The following is a 19,550-nucleotide window of genomic DNA, read 5'->3' as shown; positions in this document are numbered from 1 at the left end:
GTCCAGACTTGATTATTTACAGACCGCCGTCATGTAGCTAGAATATTGCTGAGTGTGGCGTTAAACAACAAACAAACAAACAAACCTCTCACTCCCCTTCTCCCTTTCACCAAATTCTCTATCCTCTCTCCAAAGTGTTCTCTCCCTCCTCCCCTTTTCTCACCCTCTCTCTGTCCCATCCCGCAACCCCACACACACACACACATCACTCCCACACACCCCTCTCAGCACGCACCCGTGAGCGTCCTCTACAACTCTGACCACACGACAATCATATCCCACACACAAAATCGCTATCTAACAATACACACTCACCTCTCTCCTTCTATCTCTCTCTCTCTCCTATCTCTCTCTCCTTCTATCTCTCTCTCTACATCTATCTCTCTCCCCTCTCTCCTTCTATCTCTCTCTCTACTTCTATCTCTCTCCCCTCTCTCCTTCTATCTCTCTCTCTACTTCTATCGCTCTCCCCCTCTCTCCTTCTATCTCTCTCTCTCCTTCTATCTCTCTCTCTACATCTATCTCTCTCCCCTCTCTCCTTCTATCTCTCTCTCTACTTCTATCTCTCTCCCCTCTCTCCTTCTATCTCTCTCTCTACTTCTATCTCTCTCCCCTCTCTCCTTCTATCTCTCTCTCTACTTCTATCGCTCTCCCCCTCTCTCCTTCTATCTCTCTCTCCTTCTATCTCTCTCTCTACATCTATCTCTCTCCCCTCTCTCCTTCTATCTCTCTCTGTACTTCTATCTCTCTCCCCTCTCTCCTTCTATATCTCTCTCTACTTCTATCTCTCTCCCCTCTCTCCTTCTATCTCTCTCTACTTCTATCGCTCTCCCTCTCTCCTTCTATCTCTCTCTCTACTTCTATCCCTCTCCCCTTTCTCCTTCTATATCTCTCTCTACTTCTATCTCTCTCCCCTCTCTCCTTCTATCTCTCTCTCTACTTCTATCTCTCTCCCCTCTCTCTCTCTACTTCTATCGCTCTCCCTCTCTCCTTCTATATCTCTCTCTACTTCTATCTCTCTCTCTACTTCTATCTCTCTCTACTTCTATCTCTCTCTCTCCTTCTATATCTCTCTCTACTTCTATCTCTCTCTCTCCTTCTATCTCTCTCTACTTCTATCGCTCTCCCCTCTCTCCTTCTATCTCTCTCTCTACTTCTATCGCTCTCCCCTTTCTCCTTCTATATCTCTCTCTACTTCTATCTCTCTCTCTACTTCTATCTCTCTCCCCTCTCTCCTTCTATCTCTCTCTCTACTTCTATCGCTCTCCCCTCTCTCCTTCTATCTCTCTCTACTTCTATCGCTCTCCCCTTTCTCCTTCTATATCTCTCTCTACTTCTATCTCTCTCTCTACTTCTATCGCTCTCCCCCTCTCTCCTTCTATCTCTCTCTCTACTTCTATCTCTCTCCCCTCTCTCCTTCTATCTGTCTCTCTACTTCTATCTCTCTCACTACTTCTATCGCTCTCCCCTCTCTCCTTCTATCTCTCTCTCTACTTCTATCCCTCTCCCCTTTCTCCTTCTATATCTCTCTCTACTTCTATCTCTCTCTCTCTACTTCTATCGCTCTCCCCTCTCTCCTTCTATCTCTCTCTCTACTTCTATCCCTCTCCCCTTTCTCCTTCTATCTCTCTCTCTATTTCTATCTCTCTCCCCTCTCTCCTTCTATCTCTCTCTCTACTTCTATCCCTCTCCCCTTTCTCCTTCTATCTCTCTCTCTATTTCTATCTCTCTCCCCTCTCTCCTTCTATCTCTCTCTACTTCTATCTCTCTCCCCTTTCTCCTTCTATCTCTCTCTACTTCTATCTCTCTCCCCTCTCTCCTTCTATCTCTCTCTACTTCTATCTCTCTCCCCTTTCTCCTTCTATCTCTCTCTACTTCTATCTCTCTCCCCTCTCTCTCTCTACTTCTATCTCTCTCCCCTTTCTCCTTCTATCTCTCTCTACTTCTATCTCTCTCCCCTTTCTCCTTCTATCTCTCTCTCTACTTCTATCCCTCTCCCTTTCTCCTTCTATCTCTCTCTCTATTTCTATCTCTCTCCCCTCTCTCCTTCTATCTCTCTCTACTTCTATCTCTCTCCCCTTTCTCCTTCTATCTCTCTCTACTTCTATCTCTCTCCCCTTTCTCCTTCTATCTCTCTCTACTTCTATCTCTCTCCCCTCTCTCTCTCTACTTCTATCTCTCTCCCCTTTCTCCTTCTATCTCTCTCTACTTCTATCTCTCTCCCCTTTCTCCTTCTATCTCTCTCTCTACTTCTATCCCTCTCCCCTTTCTCCTTCTATCTCTCTCTCTATTTCTATCTCTCTCCCCTCTCTCCTTCTATCTCTCTCTACTTCTATCTCTCTCCCCTTTCTCCTTCTGTCTCTCTCCTTCTATCTCTCTCCCCTCTCTCTCTCTACTTCTATCTCTCTCCCCTTTCTCCTTCTATCTCTCTCCCCTCTCTCCTTCTATCTCTCTCTATTTCTATCTCTCTCCCCTCTCTCCTTCTATCTCTCTCTCCTTCTATCTCTCTCTCTACTTCTATCTCTCTCTCTCTCCTTCTATCTCTCTCTCTACTTCTATCCCTCTCCCCTTTCTCCTTCTATCTCTCTCTCTACTTCTATCTCTCTCCCCTCTCTCCTTCTATCTCTCTCTCCTTCTATCTCTCTCTCTACTTCTATCTCTCTCTCTCTCCTTCTATCTCTCTCTCTACTTCTATCCCTCTCCCCTTTCTCCTTCTATCTCTCTCTATTTCTATCTCTCTCCCCTCTCTCCTTCTATCTCTCTCTACTTCTATCTCTCTCCCCTTTCTCCTTCTATCTCTCTCTACTTCTATCTCTCTCCCCTCTCTCCTTCTATCTCTCTCTACTTCTATCTCTCTCCCCTTTCTCCTTCTATCTCTCTCTACTTCTATCTCTCTCCCCTTTCTCCTTCTATCTCTCTCTACTTCTATCTCTCTCCCCTTTCTCCTTCTATCTCTCTCTCTACTTCTATCCCTCTCCCCTTTCTCCTTCTATCTCTCTCTCTATTTCTATCTCTCTCCCCTCTCTCCTTCTATCTCTCTCTACTTCTATCTCTCTCCCCTTTCTCCTTCTATCTCTCTCTACTTCTATCTCTCTCCCCTTTCTCCTTCTATCTCTCTCTACTTCTATCTCTCTCCCCTCTCTCTCTCTACTTCTATCTCTCTCCCCTTTCTCCTTCTATCTCTCTCCCCTCTCTCCTTCTATCTCTCTCTATTTCTATCTCTCTCCCCTCTCTCCTTCTATCTCTCTCTCCTTCTCTCTCTCTCTCTACTTCTATCTCTCTCTCTCTCCTTCTATCTCTCTCTCTACTTCTATCCCTCTCCCCTTTCTCCTTCTATCTCTCTCTCTACTTCTATCTCTCTCCCCTCTCTCCTTCTATCTCTCTCTCTACTTCTATCTCTCTCCCCTCTCTCCTTCTATCTCTCTCTCTACTTCTATCTCTAGATCTCTCCCCTCTCTCTCGCTACTTCTATCCCTCTCCCCTTTCTCCTTCTATATCTCTCTCTACTTCTATCTCTCTCTCTACTTCTATCCCTCTCCCCTCTCTCCTTCTATCTCTCTCTCTACTTCTATCTCTCTCTTCTTCTATCTTTCCCTTCTCTCCTTCTATCTCTCTCTCTCCTTCTATCTCTCTCTCTCTACTTCTATCTCTCTCCCCTTTCTCCTTCTATCTCTCTCTCTACTTCTATCTCTCTCCCCTCTCTCCTTCTATCTCTCTCTACTTCTATCTCTAGATCTCTCCCCTCTCTCTCTCTACTTCTATCTCTCTCCCCTCTCTCCTTCTATCTCTCTCTCTACTTCTATCTCTCTCTACTTCTATCTTTCCCCTCTCTCCTTCTATCTCTCTCTCCTTCTATCTCTCTCTCTCTACTTCTATCTCTCTCCCCTCTCTCCTTCTATCTCTCTCTACTTCTATCTCTCTCCCCTCTCTCCTTCTATCTCTCTCCTTCTATCTCTCTCTCTCTACTTCTATCTCTCTCCCCTCTCTCCTTCTATCTCTCTCTCTACTTCTATCTCTCTCCCCTCTCTCCTTCTATCTCTCTCTCTACTTCTATCTCTAGATCTCTCCCCTCTCTCTACTTCTATCTCTCTCCCCTCTCTCCTTCTATCTCTCTCTCTACTTCTATCTCTCTCTACTTCTATCTCTCTCTACTTCTATCTTTCTCCTCTCTCCTTCTATCTCTCTCTACTTCTATCTCTCTCCTCTCTCTCTCTACTTCTATCTCTCCCTCCTCTCTCCTTCTATCTCTCTCTCTACTTCTATCTCTCTCCCTCTCTCTCTCTCTACTTCAATCTCTCTCCCCTCTCTCTCTCTCTCTACTTCTATCTCTCTCCCTCTCTCTCTCTCTACTTCTATCTCTCTCCCTCTCTCTCTACTTCTATCTCTCTCTCTCCCTCTCTCTCTACTTCTATCTCTATTCCCTCTCTCCTTCCATCTCTCTCTCCTTCCATCTGTCTTCCCCTTTAACTGTCATCTGCCCCGTTCTTTCCCTTTACCCTCTCAGTAAATTACGTCTCTATCTGTTCGTCGGTCTCTGTAATCCCTTCTCCCTTAACCCTACCCCTTAGCCCCAGCCAAACGTGTCGCCATCACCCACCCCCCTTTCCCAACACTCACTGTATTAATGCTCATTCGTCCTTATATCCGCAGTCGCTATTTCTCCATCAACACTCTCTCCACCTCAAGCGTTTTAACCTCCAACCTCCCCCTTTCATCAACCCCTCCCTCTCTCTGACTCCCCTCAGGTGGCGTGCAAACCTCAACTTTCATCTCCCTATTTCTTTCTCTCTCTCTCCCTCTGCGCGTTGACATCATCCCCGTGTCTCAGATCGATACAGCGAACACTGGGACACACCCCTTCTCCACAGCTTGACACAAGACATCCACTTCCCTGGCAGAGCTGACGACCGTCCTGCCATCGTGCCACGACTCACCAGATATATTGATATAATTAATTAAAGTGTTCGTGGGTTAATAAGCGTTTCCTATTAAACGTTTGCTGCAACTCAAGCGTTTTTTCGAAGCTTCTATACCCTTCCCGTGTTTGGCCTGCTGGCGGTGCATGGCGCATGTTCTTGAATACCCACTGACTATCACCCTAACAATGAACCAAAGCAATTCACTTAAAGAATCCATTGAAACTTTGCAAGTTTTCAGTGGTGCTTTTATCCCGTACCACCTCATAGTGGACCTTCAGTGTAGGCATCTGTCCATTACTTGTAGTATTAGCTTCAGCTGACCATGTCCTAACACAACGGTATCTGGTCAGCGGATAAATTGGTCCGTTTTACAGTTTGTTCGTGTTGAAAGATTTTATCGCAGTGGTCAGTACACTCACGTCGCTCGGAAAAGGAAAAGTCAGAAGGTTAATCGAGTAGATTCTGAAGCACCTTTCACTGGTCGAGAGGGGTGGTCAAATTTGAGAAGAGGAAGTCTTCAATTCGCTGGCAAATGAACGCTAGCTTCGTGACGTCATCGCCATGTTCCCCAGGGTCCCTCACAGACATGTCCTATGATCTTTTTCTTTCAAATTTTGGAAGCAACTTAACAAATGGATTATGTTCGACTGGCAGTGACGGTCTGACCAAACTCGAGTCCTGATTGCGGATCAATCAGTACCGGTGCGGCATTGTCGCCAGGACAGTCTCGGAGGCGTCTCTCAAAGCGCTACCGACCGACGGGCGCTCACAGCCGCCACTCGCAGTACAAAGTCTTCAAGAGAGTGCGCTTGGCATGCGATGCTCTGGAGAATGACCCCCAACTTTTCCTGTGTTGGAACTTTTCGGGTGGTCCTGTATGGGCTACTGGTGTCGTTTTTTCCGCTGTGTGATGCTCCAAGCCACCGACTGGAACCCGGGTAGTTTGCACCTGGGGACACGGATGGAGATTCATGGGAGGTATAAAAACTACACCTGGCCCCACAGGGACCTAGCGTCCGTCGTTGCTGGAGACGTGGTCTTAGGAGCGTTGCATATGATCCATGCACGGAGTGAAGACAAAGTGTGTGGCCGGATCATGGCCCAGGGTGGGATACAGGCTCTCGAGACGATGTTGTATACCCTGGATTACATCAACAGCAACGAAAGCGACATTTTGCCCGGAATTCGCCTAGGAATCCTCACCAAGGACGATTGTGACCGTGATATATACGGCCTGGAACAGGCTGTGGATTTTATCAGAGGTAGGTAAATTTTATTAAATTTAAATTTAACCCTATCGATTTTAACTTTTTAGCCTTCGAGACTAAGGGCGTTCAAAGTCATTGTATACCCGCAAAACGTCCTAATGGTATCTTAAAATATGGAACCGGATCGATATTGTATCTGATTAGTAGATAGTTGTACATATCGTTCCCCATGAAATCGATAAGGTACGCCATGAACATAAAAAGCGAAATAAGTCAATAACCTTGGAATGGTAGTAATACCCAGAATACACCTCACTGCAGTACCGTTATAGATTGTACCCGCAATCTCTCGTTCAGACCATAATAAACAGATATACGACGTTATCGACAACTATGTGTTATTAGATTTATTACCTCGATACTGACAACCAACAGATCACCTCTTAATGTTTGATTTATCTGTGTCAAACACTGTTTGACACAGTGTCATAATTAGAAACAATAGTTCTAGTGTATTGATAAAACCTTCAAGTGATTCTCTACACCAGTCCTGAACGTTATCTTTACCTTAGGAACACAGGAACACAGGGGGATGATTCCGTACTGACGTTATTCTAAACTGGAGGATGGTGATCCTTCGGATGTCATGAAGGGGGACGCTTATTCTTGGGGGACGCTTTTGTAGTGCAAATCTAAAATTAAGGGGTCTATCTCTGTGATGAAGCTGCATTGAGATTTTCCTGCTTAGAATATCGCTAGAAACTTACGTATAAATGTCTCCTCATATAGAAATTCAATATACTATAAGCAGCTTATGGGAAGGGCATCCTATCCAAGGACATGCCTAATGTTAGAGGAGTGGTGATGTGCAAATGTTAAATCCGGGTCATATGTATATATTTCCACGACTGGTTTAGACTGCTGCAATTGGTTCGGGTGCTTTCTATACACTTTCCTCATATACTTTAAGCCATTTTTCGTCTTTACAAATATTATGATACGTAACAAGATATACTTCGAATAAAAAAGTATCTTGTTTTAGTCATTAATGTTATAAACACTGTTGATTTATTTTTAATGAGCAGAGGTTAAGAAATAAGAAAATCACTACTGCGTGAGTTGGGAATGAATATGTTGTGCGGAAAATGTTATAATAAGTGTCCCGGCGGCTGCTGATTATTCTCGTTATTATATAACAAAGCACGGCGACTTTCCCACTTTAAAATACCACCGCAACCCTCTTAGGCTTAGCGGTACCTAATCCCATAGGACCCAACAATCCTACTGGTACCTAGCACAATTAATTCACATTACTTTCCAACATGTGCCGATTAGCGGACTTCATCCACCAATATAGCCCACTACTGTAACGATCCTTCTCACACGCTGAAGGAGCCTGGAACCTTTAACGACATCGGCGTTGTAGAACAGGCTGTTTGACTACAGCCCCACAACTGTGGCTAACGCTCCATACACTGTGGGTAGGCTGGCCGGGGCTTCAGTTATGTTGTCTTGAGTCCCCCAAAAATCAATGGCGAGGGATCCGTGAATAGGGTTTGTGTGGGACGTGATTTGAAGACACGTCAGGCTAAGCGAGATAGTGTCCCAGGGTCTAGTACACAATGGCTATTTCATTCTATGTTCCTTCTACGTCAGCTGGGCGAGGGCGGGAGTCTTGCTTTAATTCCTTGGACTGCTTGTGTTTGTGACGATAACATTGTAGAATATGACTATGCATATAGGTTTACTACACTTAGATGAAATTATGATCTGATATACTCGTGTGATATCATTGTAGAATAAGTCAATGCATATAGGTTTATTACACTTAGATGAAATTATGATCTGATATACTCGTGTGATCATTGTAGAATACGTCAATGCATATAGGTTTATTTCACTTTGATGAAATTATGGTCTGATATACTCATGTGATATCATTGTAGAATAAGTCAATGCATAAAGGTTTATTACACTTTGATGAAATTATGGTCTGATATACACGTGTGATATCATTGTAGAATAAGTCAATGCATATAGTTTTATTACACTTAGATGAAATTATGATCTGATATACTCGTGTGATATCATTGTAGAATAAGTCAATGCATATAGTTTTATTACACTTAGATGAAATTATGATCTGATATACTCGTGTGATATCATTGTAGAATAAGTCAATGCATAAAGGTTTATTACACTTTGATGAAATTATGATCTGATATACTCGTGTGATATCATTGTAGAATAAGTCAATGCATGTAGGTTTATTACACTTAGATGAAATTATGACCTAATATACTCGTGTGATATCATTGTAGAATAAGTCAATGCATATAGTTTTATTACACTTTGATGAAATTATGATCTGATATACTCGTGTGATATCATTGTAGAATAAGTCAATGCATAAAAGTTTATTACACTTAGATGAAAATATGATCTGATATACTCGTGTGATATCATTGTAGAATAAGTCAATGCATAAAGGTTTATTACACTTAGATGAAATTATGGTCTGATATACTCGTGTGATATCATTGTAGAATAAGTCAATGCATATAGTTTTATTACACTTTGATGAAATTATGATCTGATATACTCGTGTGATATCATTGTAGAATAAGTCAATGCATATAGGTTTACTATACTCAGATGAAATTATGGTCTGATATACTCGTGTGATATCATTGTAGAATAAGTCAATGCATGTAGGTTTATTACACTTAGATGAAATTATGACCTAATATACTCGTGTGATAGCATTGTAGAATAAGTCAATGCATATAGGTTTATTACACTTAGATGAAATTATGATCTGATATACTCGTGTGCTATCATTGTAGAATAAGTCAATGCATATAGGTTTATTACACTTAGATGAAATTATGATCTGATATACTCGTGTGATATCATTGTAGAATAAGTCAATGCATGTAGGTTTATTACACTTAGATGAAATTATGATCTAATATACTCGTGTGATATCATTGTAGAATAAGTCAATGCATATAGGTTTATTACACTTAGATGAAATTATGGTCTGATATACTCGTGTGATATCATTGTAGAATAAGTCAATGCATATAGGTTTACTATACTAAGATGAAATTATGATCTGATATACTCGTGTGATATCATTGTAGAATAAGTCAATGCATGTAGGTTTACTATACTAAGATGAAATTATGATCTGATATCCTCGTGTGATATCATTGTAGAATAAGTCAATGCATGTAGGTTTACTATACTAAGATGAAATTATGATCTGATATCCTCGTGTGATATCATTGTAGAGATTATTAGCCGAGTATGTTTATGTGGCGTAAATATCATATACCAGGAATAAAATTTGTAAAACGAGGGTGATATCTTACAATGTCGTTCTTAAAATGATCAAATAATTTTACTCATTGAAGTCATTCAAAAACTTTGTGTGAATATAATGCTTCAGTGCACTGTGCCCACACATCGTGAAACTCCCAGCTTGGTGAGAACGCACATCAAGGGTTTAGGAAGCAAGGGGACATTGTATCGATACATGGATTTATATGAATGGTTACCGCATTTGCATATTTATCGAATTGGTTTACCACATCGATAAGACTTTCCATTGTGTGATAACCATTGTAACACACGCGTTTATCGCCTGGACAGTCCGTTCGGCAACTCGTTCGGCAACGTTCAAGCTGAAATATCTTTATACTTTCCCGAATTCAGCCTGGCCTAGAAAGAAACCCAAACTCTAAACCTCGGAAACTGTCCAAGAATGGCCCTACCAGTGAGTGAGTGAGTGGGTGAGTGAGTGTTTTACGCGGCAGTCAACAGCATACGATCTGCACAGGATTACGAAGACTTCTGTGTTGTTGTCAACATAATTTCGTCAGGATACCCTTTTGGGTGTAACTGCCATGGCGCTCAGAAACGACATGATGTGTATGCGCGCGGCTTATCTCTTTGCTTACGGAAGTCGAGACACAGACATATGCTTGTCTACATATTACCTGAAGTGGCCTCCCGTGAAGATGTCCTCATATCGTATCGTATTGGGGTAGAAGATCTGATGTGAATAGAGTGGCGTTGCTGTAGCTGTGAGTTTATGTCTGCGACCTTCATCACACCAGGGTCGTGGGGGTAGCCTAGTGGTTAGAGCGTTCGCTCGTCACGTTGAAGCCCCCGGGCTCGATTCCCCACATGGGCACATTGAGTGAAGCCCATTTCTGGTGTCCCCGCCCCGATATTGCTAGAATATTGCTAAAGCGGCGTAAAAACATATTTACTCAATCATAGCACTATCACTCACAGTGTTGACGCAAACACACACAGTGAACCTGTGTTTCGACGAAATAGGGTGCAGCGAATAGTCTACTACACGCATCATTATACGCATATGACGAACTGATTTTGAGATTCCCGTGGAATTCGTTAAAGACAGGTGTGCATTACATGTACTAGGGGCCATGACGCAATGTCAACCTTTCTGACAATCAAGACACGCGATTTTGCTTATTTCGGATGTGAGTGAGTGAGTTTGGTTTTACGCCGTTTTTAGCAATATTCCAGCAATATCACGGCGGGGGACACCAGAAATGGGCTTCACACATTGTACCCATGTCGGGAATCGAACCCGGGTCTTCGGCGTGACGAGCTAACGCTTTAACCACTAGGCTACCCGACCGCCCCTTATTTCGGATGTGTTATATCATAACTGTCACTGTCATTTTATCTAACACTGAACCTAGATTGGGGTTCTCACACAACAGAGATCGCTTGTTGTTAAACGCCGCACTCACAGAAGTATTCCAGCGGGTTCGATTCCCGACATGGGTACAATGTGTGAAGCCCATTTCTGGTGTCCCCCGCCGTGATATTGCTGGAATATTGCTAAAAGCGGCGTAAAATTATACACACTCACTCACTCCAGCGACGTGTAAATAATCGAGTTGAGACCAATCGCACCAGTGGTTGATATCATGAGCAACGATCGCCAACCTTACCCTCCAGATCCATTTAGTCGGTACAGAGGCATAGATGTCTAGGGAGTACTTTACCCCGACAACCTCACGGAAATACAGGGACGCCGCCTTGAATCAAATTGTCACTCTCTTATCGTTACAGGGGGCACGGGTGGCCCAGTCGTCTAAGGCGTCGCGATTCGCTGTGCAGAGTTGCGTCCCTTGGGCACGCCAGACACCTATGATTGTGGGTTCGAATCCCGGTTCGCCCCGATTATGTTTCTAGGTTTGTCGGCACCATACCCGTGCTCGTGGGTTTCACCGAAGTGGTAAACTTCTGAGACCTGCATCACTTCGGGCTTTCCTTCCACATTAAGCTGACACGCCGTGATATAACTGGAATACTGTTAAAAGCGGCGTTAAACACAACTCACTCACTCACTCACTTATCGTTACATATATTGGTTAACTGATTGATAAATTTGTTCGTTGTTTAACGCCGCACTCAGCAATACTCCAGCTATATGACAAGCCTGGACCAGACACCCCTGTGATAGATATCATGAGCATATATCCACGCAATTGGGATACGATGACATGCACCAACCAAGTCGGCAAGCCTGACCACCCGATCCTGTTTTAGTCGCCTCTTACGACAAGCATAGTCACCTTTAATGGCAAGCGTGGGTTGCTGAAGACCTATTCTAACCCGGATTTTCACGGGCCTGACGGACAGAAGACATATAGAGGTTAAAATAACAGAGGTCGTCAATCAGGGCTGTCTTATGTCTTTTGACACCGATACTGAATAACACACTGGTGCCCCAAATGTTAAGATCGACTCCATCAACAGTATCAAGAATGATACAAAACGTTAGGTGAGCGCGCATAACCTGCTTCTCGACATCTGATTGGCAAAGCATAACACTCGGTCTTCTGAAAGGTCAGATATGTCATCTGAATGTAGACATCTGAATTTGGACACACAACGATCAGGCTAATCATTGGTCTGCAGGCGAGTTGACGCCACATTGAGGATACAATAAGAATACAATTAGAGAAATTGCCAGGAAATTGAAAATGGCCTAGACTCTGGCAATTACCTGGTCTGAAGAGGGCAGTTCCGAATGAGACAGCCTCAGTTTAGGGAGTAGTGGTATTTTCATGAGGTGGTACCTTTCACTCCAGTTAAGGTGAGGTGAAATTGGGTTTAACGTCGCGTCCAAGATTATTGCACTTATATAGCGACGTGCATGCACGTGTATGTGTATGTGTGGCTGCTTGTACTAGTCCGGACTGATGCCGATTTATAGTGCTAGCTCACTGAGATACCATGCCGCAGTTTAACATGAATACCCCACTCAGACACAGTATACTGACTCCGAGCCGACCAGTCCTTGTTTTAGCCCCTTAATGCCGAGCGCCAGACAGGATAACAACAAGTACAATCTTTTAACATCTTTTTGTATGACGCGGCCCGGGATCGAACCCCGGACCTTCCGCTCTCTGGGCGGACGCTCTACCACAGGACCACGGAGGCGGTCCACTCCAGTTAAAATGTCAAGACGTCGCCATGACCATAAAGAGTGTATCGTCTCGGCTTCTACACGCAGGCTGCTACAGGGACCTCGATAGTCAGTGACGTCATCATCAGGGCATTTCTTCTACCGGAGGCTAAAACATCCGCATGAGAAATGAATAACCTTTACTCACTGATAATATGACTGATTGAAACCAATTTCAATACTGGTGTATAATTTGGCCTTCATTGCATGTTACTACATCGACATGTCCACTAGGAGATATATGTGTTATTTTACGCCGCAGTCGCCAGTACGAACCCTTGGCGTGAAATGTAATCACGCCCCGATCCAAGTACACGCCTCGACTCCAGGACATGCCCCGATCCCAGGAACGCCCCGATCCCAGTACACGCCACGATCCCAGGACAGGTCCCGATCCCAGTACACGACCACGCCCCGATCTCAGGACACGCCCCGATGCCAGTACACGAACCGATCCCAGGACACGCTCCGATCCTAGTGCACGCCACAATCACAGTACACGAACAGATCCCAGGACACGCTCCGATCCTAGTACACGCCACGATCCTAGGACACGCCCCGATGCCAGTACACGAACCGATCCCAGGGCACGCCCCGATCCTAGTGCACGCCACGATCACAGTACACGCCCCGATCCCAGGACACGCCACGAATCTAGTACACGGCGTAGAAAGATACATGGTCGACTGGGGATCGTTCGGAGTCGTAACCCCAACATCGATTCAAGCACGGTTCGCTGTGCACCCGTCTTCTATGGGAGGACAGACATGTCGTGCTCAGGGCGTGAACTTCATCACAAGAACACCGCATATCGTAGATTTGGCATCTAGTGTTCGACGGAAAGACATGCATGGTTTACTTAATAATTACAAATCATCCAATTGGAGATAAAACCTGTACGGAAACACCACAGGGATATAAGCATGGCGTACTGGGGACATTTTCTTCCAAAAGATTGAGTTGAATTTAGCCCTGCTTTGAAAGATATCCCAGTTATATCACGGCGTTCTTCCAAAGGAACTCCAATAGGGAGACAAGCATGGCGTACTGGGGACGCAGTGCCCTTAGGTGTGGTAGATTTGTATTCCGCACTGGAACTAGCGCGAGACAATCAGGTGTAATAGGAATCTAAAGGTATTCTGCCTCGGAAACCCCACGGGGAGACACGGATTTAGTAATAGGGGTCAATTATACAACCGGAATTCCCACAGGGAGACAAACGCTCTGTGCTATGAGACAATCCCCACCTACACGTGCATGGTGATGTGTGAGTCCACAATGCACAGGAAACCCTGTAGTAGGCGGAGCGTGATGTGAACGTTTGCTTGTGTCTTAATCACAATCCACAGATTTACCATTTTAAGGAGGCATTGATGCCGTGTAGCAGAACAAGCCTTTTCGTATATTCTTAGTAGTATTCGGGCTTTCGAAAGGAAAGAGAAGATTAGAAACATGAAGAATTTAGCCAGACTCGGAGGTTTTGCCCGTAGGCCTCGATACTTGGCTTGATAATACACTTGATGACACAACAATTACGCTGAACTTAATAAAAAAGTCTCACACTGACCTAGGACTGTTATTATTTTGTGAATTGTTAGTGAAACATGTCTGATCAACGGTACTGGTCAGCGTGTGGTGTCAGAGTGCCCATAAGTCAAGGACGGGTGTCCATGCAGGTTGATTTGACGCTGGCAGTTTATGTCAGTGTAAGGGCCAAATGGCTTAGGAATATGGGTCCCATGCATCAAGAAATTAAATTTCCCAATGAGAAATACTCCCATTGTTTAGATGTTGCGTGACCTCAAAGCACTGTATGACATCATTAATAGAATGGCGCTGTACGTTAGAGATCGATTCATTCGTCACTACAAGCCTCTTTTCGTAACCTGAAAGAAGACTCGTCCCCCGCGAAATACAACACACCAATCAGAATGCGCGTATGATTTCAAGTTCTTCTTCAAAAAATCCCTCAGAAATAATTTTTGATTTTACATATGTCTTGCATCTAAAATTATACCCAAGACTCAGTTAAATGTGTTCAATCATACTGAATAATTCTGCTCGTCCCTATGTGCTTTAAATTGCATCCGAAATATATATAATAAATGGGGAAAATGTGTTAACCATTACGCAACGAGTCGACAATTGTTTTAGGTATGCTCGTTTGCGCTAAGACGGAACCCGGTCGCAAAGATGGCCATGAGAGGGGCACGAGTCGCTATTCGGCTTGTCCCGGAATAACACGAGTTGGTCACGAATGAGATCGATTAAATGCGTAAAAGGGAACGGATGTATCCATAAAAACATTAGCACACTTATATATAAATTTAGAAATCGTCACATTTTCTTACAGATGAACATTTTAGTCAGATGAACACTATTAATACTAATTTCAACACGATGACATGTTTCCGTGTTCGTCTGTTCAGTAAAATGTTATTTTGGCGCTTTAGTCAACAAGTGTGCCTTGACAAGAATTTACACCAACCCCTTGTTGTTTTGTTTCATGTTAGATTTAAATTCATAAACATATTTGCAGAATATACTCTGAATACAGACGAGCGTCCTAATGACACCCTACTTAGACTTAAAAGCAGTAGTTCATGACCGCTTCATTCGTGACCAACTCGTGTTATTCCGGGACAAGCCGAATGGCTTCTTGTTGGTTACGGAAAGAAGCGAATGGTGACGAATAACAGAAGCAGGTGATTTTGACATCGAGTCATTGCCCCGTCTCTGCATGAACGTCGAGGCGGGCGGTATAAACGTCTAACGGTGCAGATTGGTGCCGGCTTGACTGCCGATCCCGGGTATTATAGCTTTGGTTTAATGAAACCACGTCCCACGACCGTTAGCAAATAACATTTAATGCCGATGTATATGCTTTGAGAGAATTCGATCATCTTGATTTGGTCCAGGGAGCCCAATAGGTGCTTCATGGCTTGTGTTATGACACAGCGTTCAGACATGGCGGGCCCGATCTCTTCATCAGCCTGGAGATCGGTTGGACAGTAATGAGAGCGATATTCCGGGAACATTCAACAGATTAGGTTCACAGACATATCGGTAATAAACACACCAGCGACTATTTGAAGCCGTTCTTGATTACAATCTGTACTTGCTGACACTAAGACACATTATCACCCTCCATGTGGTCAGTTGGGGGGGTGGGGGTGTGTGTGTGTGTGGGGGGTGGGGGGTGGGGTGGGGGGGGGGGTGTGCATTCGGTTGAATACTTTGCTTGATAGGCGCAAGTAACACCACGCTCTGAGGGGGGACATGGGGAGGGGGGACATGGGGGGGGGGGGGGCGCTATCTCTATTCGGTTGAATACTTTACTCGATAGACTTTGACGTCGCGATCCCAGTGGATGGTGTTCGTCAAAATGACACCTCGAACAGACCGCCTTGTCAGAAGATATAGGCTGTTCCTCGCCTCGGGAATGTGTAGAGGTTGTCGTGGTGGTCATTTGTTGCAGGTGAAAACACGTGATCTACTGGATCTAGCGTTGGAAACGATTCCAGTGTCCAGCAATGGTGCATGGGGATGAAAAAACCCGACCACGACCGAACTGGGTTCACCCGTTTCCTAGCGACCTATGGCGTTGTTGCATTCTGCGATTTGATGCGGCGTAAGACAATATTCAGTCATTCAATCTCAGATATAGAGAACGGGCAGACGAAAATCTTCCACTTGCACCGACCTTCAGTTCATGTTTCACGTGCACATCCCGCACGTGCAATGGTATTTGCATGAGGATGCGTTTTGGCCAGTTTGCTCGTTTGAGATCTGTATTTGGCCCTAACTGCGTTTTTGCGGCTGTAACTTTGGCAAACGTTATCAGTCGACTGATGTTATTGACATGACGCACGGGTGCTTGGTAGTGCTACACATATGGCGTTGGTCATCTTCTGACAAAGACGGGAGCATGATCTGAGGTGGGGTAGTACATCACAGTGTTATTAGTAGAACGATAGAGTTTTCGCGAACACCTAGTGTTAACACTGATATTCAGTGATCCATTCATATAGTTTTTACAGCTATTTTGCCCTCGATGCTAAATGAAATCGGATTCGGTGGATACTCTAGACTGGTTATTCTCTTGCATTGATAATGTACATTTATGTGAGAGTAAGTCTCCAAACCAAGAAGGAACATGTTTGTCGGGGAGTTTTGCGGTGGATATGTGTGGGACAGCTGACGTGCCTTTGCATGTGTTTGTAACGAGTGTCACTGGTGTGTCAGGATACGCTCACCTTATCGCGAACACCCGGTATCATCACTATCAATAGTGATTGAAAGACACATGTTATTGATGTAGTTGGAATTGTACATTCGACTCTGATGTTAGAAACGATGATTTATGGACATGGAAAGGGGTTTGTCGCTGTAATTTACATAATAACCCCGGTCATTGGATCAGAGTAGATACAATATACACAAAGTTATTAACTCAAATATCGAGCTGTGGGTGGTTTATGTTCGATAATAACCCCATGTCATATTTCGCTTTTTGATTAACTCTGGTTAATGTGAGGTTAAAAAACTTTAAAAAACTTAACTTGAATTATTTTGTAAAGTTTACACGAGGTTTTATCTGTATAAATATGATTGAGTTAACTAGCGTCACTTTCAAGAGTATTTTAAAAGCCCAACGCGTGACTGGATTTCGACTTTGGTGAAACACAAGGTATGGCGCTGGCAGACCGAAGGTCATTACCGCTCAGAATCTGGATATTCAAACTCACACGAGCGGATCTTGGTAAAGGCCAAGGGACATAACTCTGCAATCTAATCGCGGTGCAAAGAACCCCCCCCCCCCCCCTCCCCCCACCCCTCCTACCGCGCGCATGACGACAGGGGTAGTTACAGCATCCCCATCTTTGATGATACCTTGTCTGTAGTTAATTTTGTCAAGATAACGAGCTTTGCCCCGGCGTACAACCAATGAAGCACCTATAATTTATCAACGGATTTAGTTTCGACGTAATGTTTCACGCGTCTGCCCCAGGAACAAAAGATGTTGTTTTTTTCGTTCTTAAAGGCGCTAATTAGAAATGCTTTATGAGAAGTGGGAGAAGAATCGCAGATGCTTTATGTGTTTTTAATACCTCTGTTTTTCGGCATGTGCGTCCAGGAGTCTTCTGACCGTGACGTCGGCGTGATTCACTGCCGTCTTAGGTAAATAACGACAAAGCCATGTCCAGATGTCGAGGCGCTTGGTAACTTTAGAAGTTTAATTTGTGTGGGACGTTATTTTCTTCTTTTCAAGACATTACGTCATCCCCAAAAGTCACATAGTTTGACAAATGGAGTTTTGATGATAATTCCGCGGTAAAGTTATTAAAAACCTTCAAGTTAATGATGATGACGACTGACATTATGATTCCATGGTGACAATGATGATGATAATGATAAAGACGATGAGGATGAAGACAATGACGACGACGATGATGATGATGATGATGATGATGGTGGTGGTGGTGATGATGACGGTGGTGATGATGATGATGATGATGATGATGACGATGATGATGATGATGATGATGATGATGATGGGACGATTATGATGGTGATTATAGATATATATATATATAGATAGATAGATAGATAGATAGATAGATAGATAGATAGGTTTGGATGATTTTGGTGCCCAACCTGTCTGGAATGTATAATCTGTAGTACTAGGAACGCACTGTGTGGCATGGGAGGTAGCCTGGCGGCCTACAAATCTAATCAATGGACATCAAAGTTTCGGGACACGCCTTCGACTTTTTTTACTCTAAAAATGCAATTTATACGCTTGAAGATCTCCCCTTTAAAGTACTGTTACAAGAAGCCCCGGCATGTACAGTCGCACTTTCATCTCTTTGCGTAGACAATTTTTCTGACAACTATTTCCACTGAAAACACAAGCAAGCGGACGTTGTGGCAAGAGACAAAGGTTTGGCACCAAAGCCTGATTAGTTCTGCTAACAAGACACCCCATCACAGGAACCCCGACACCACACAACAATGGCGCTTAGTCAGGAATAATTAATATTCCCCGTCACCATCGCCCAAGAGCAATTTTAATTCCGACCCAAACGAGGATGATGGAACCGCTTCTTCAAAAGTTTGGGAATCCGAATGATTTGTCGTGTTTTGAAATCCAGGAGCCATTTTGACATGGCTTTGTGGTGAGTTCTCCCGCGGCTGTCGTGGTAATGAAGCTGATATAGTTGTTCCCTGAGACGTAACTGTCGTCGTCTCTGCCATACGTCCACGTAAATATTCTTCTTGCCGTGCATTCACAGATTTGAAAGAACAACTTGGGGCTACAGTGAGATGATATAGTGGTCCTTTTACGCTGCACAGTGATGTATGTTTAATTAAGATGCTTGATATGGTCTCTAAACATCTCTGGAGAAAGTAATTTACGTCCGGCCCATATTGGTCTTCTGGTGTCTAAACAACGGCTCAACGAGGACGAATCTTAGGCAAAATTCATTTTCCGGATCATTATATATTATTTTTATTAAAAACATACATCCAACATAGTTTGTTGTTCAGAGACACATCTCGAGATACATTCACAGTACGTGATCAATACATAGGGCTAATACTATTAGGAACAATTTCAAATTTCAAATAATTGTACTGAGAAACGGTAAATATAAGCTGACTATTTGGATACTTCACATTTCCCCCAAATGGCAGGATCTTTCAGTCCAAGAGGAGTCCATTATCTCCATTGGGGGACATTTTCGAAATTATTTTCAATTAAATCCACTTATGCAGACTACACACATGTGTGTCGTATATACCTCCTGCTTCGGTTAAAGTATTCACATTATATGCATCGTATATATTCTGTTTATCAAACTCATAAATAAAAAAAATGAGCACTGAGGACATTAATAA

At 43.7% G+C, this 19,550-nt stretch overlaps 1 pseudogene; it reads left to right on the top strand.

Annotated features, from left to right (window-relative positions):
• The first annotated feature begins 5,738 nt into the window (after window positions 1-5,738).
• Window positions 5,739-19,550, top strand: part of LOC139471349 (metabotropic glutamate receptor 8-like) — a 183,775-nt pseudogene continuing 169,963 nt past the window's right edge.

The sequence above is a fragment of the Haliotis cracherodii genome, unplaced genomic scaffold, assembly GCF_022045235.1.
Source record: "Haliotis cracherodii isolate W230 unplaced genomic scaffold, xgHalCrac1.p SCAF_22, whole genome shotgun sequence".
Classification (NCBI taxonomy): domain Eukaryota; kingdom Metazoa; phylum Mollusca; class Gastropoda; order Lepetellida; family Haliotidae; genus Haliotis; species Haliotis cracherodii.
This window is presented reverse-complemented; position numbering and strand designations above follow the sequence as displayed.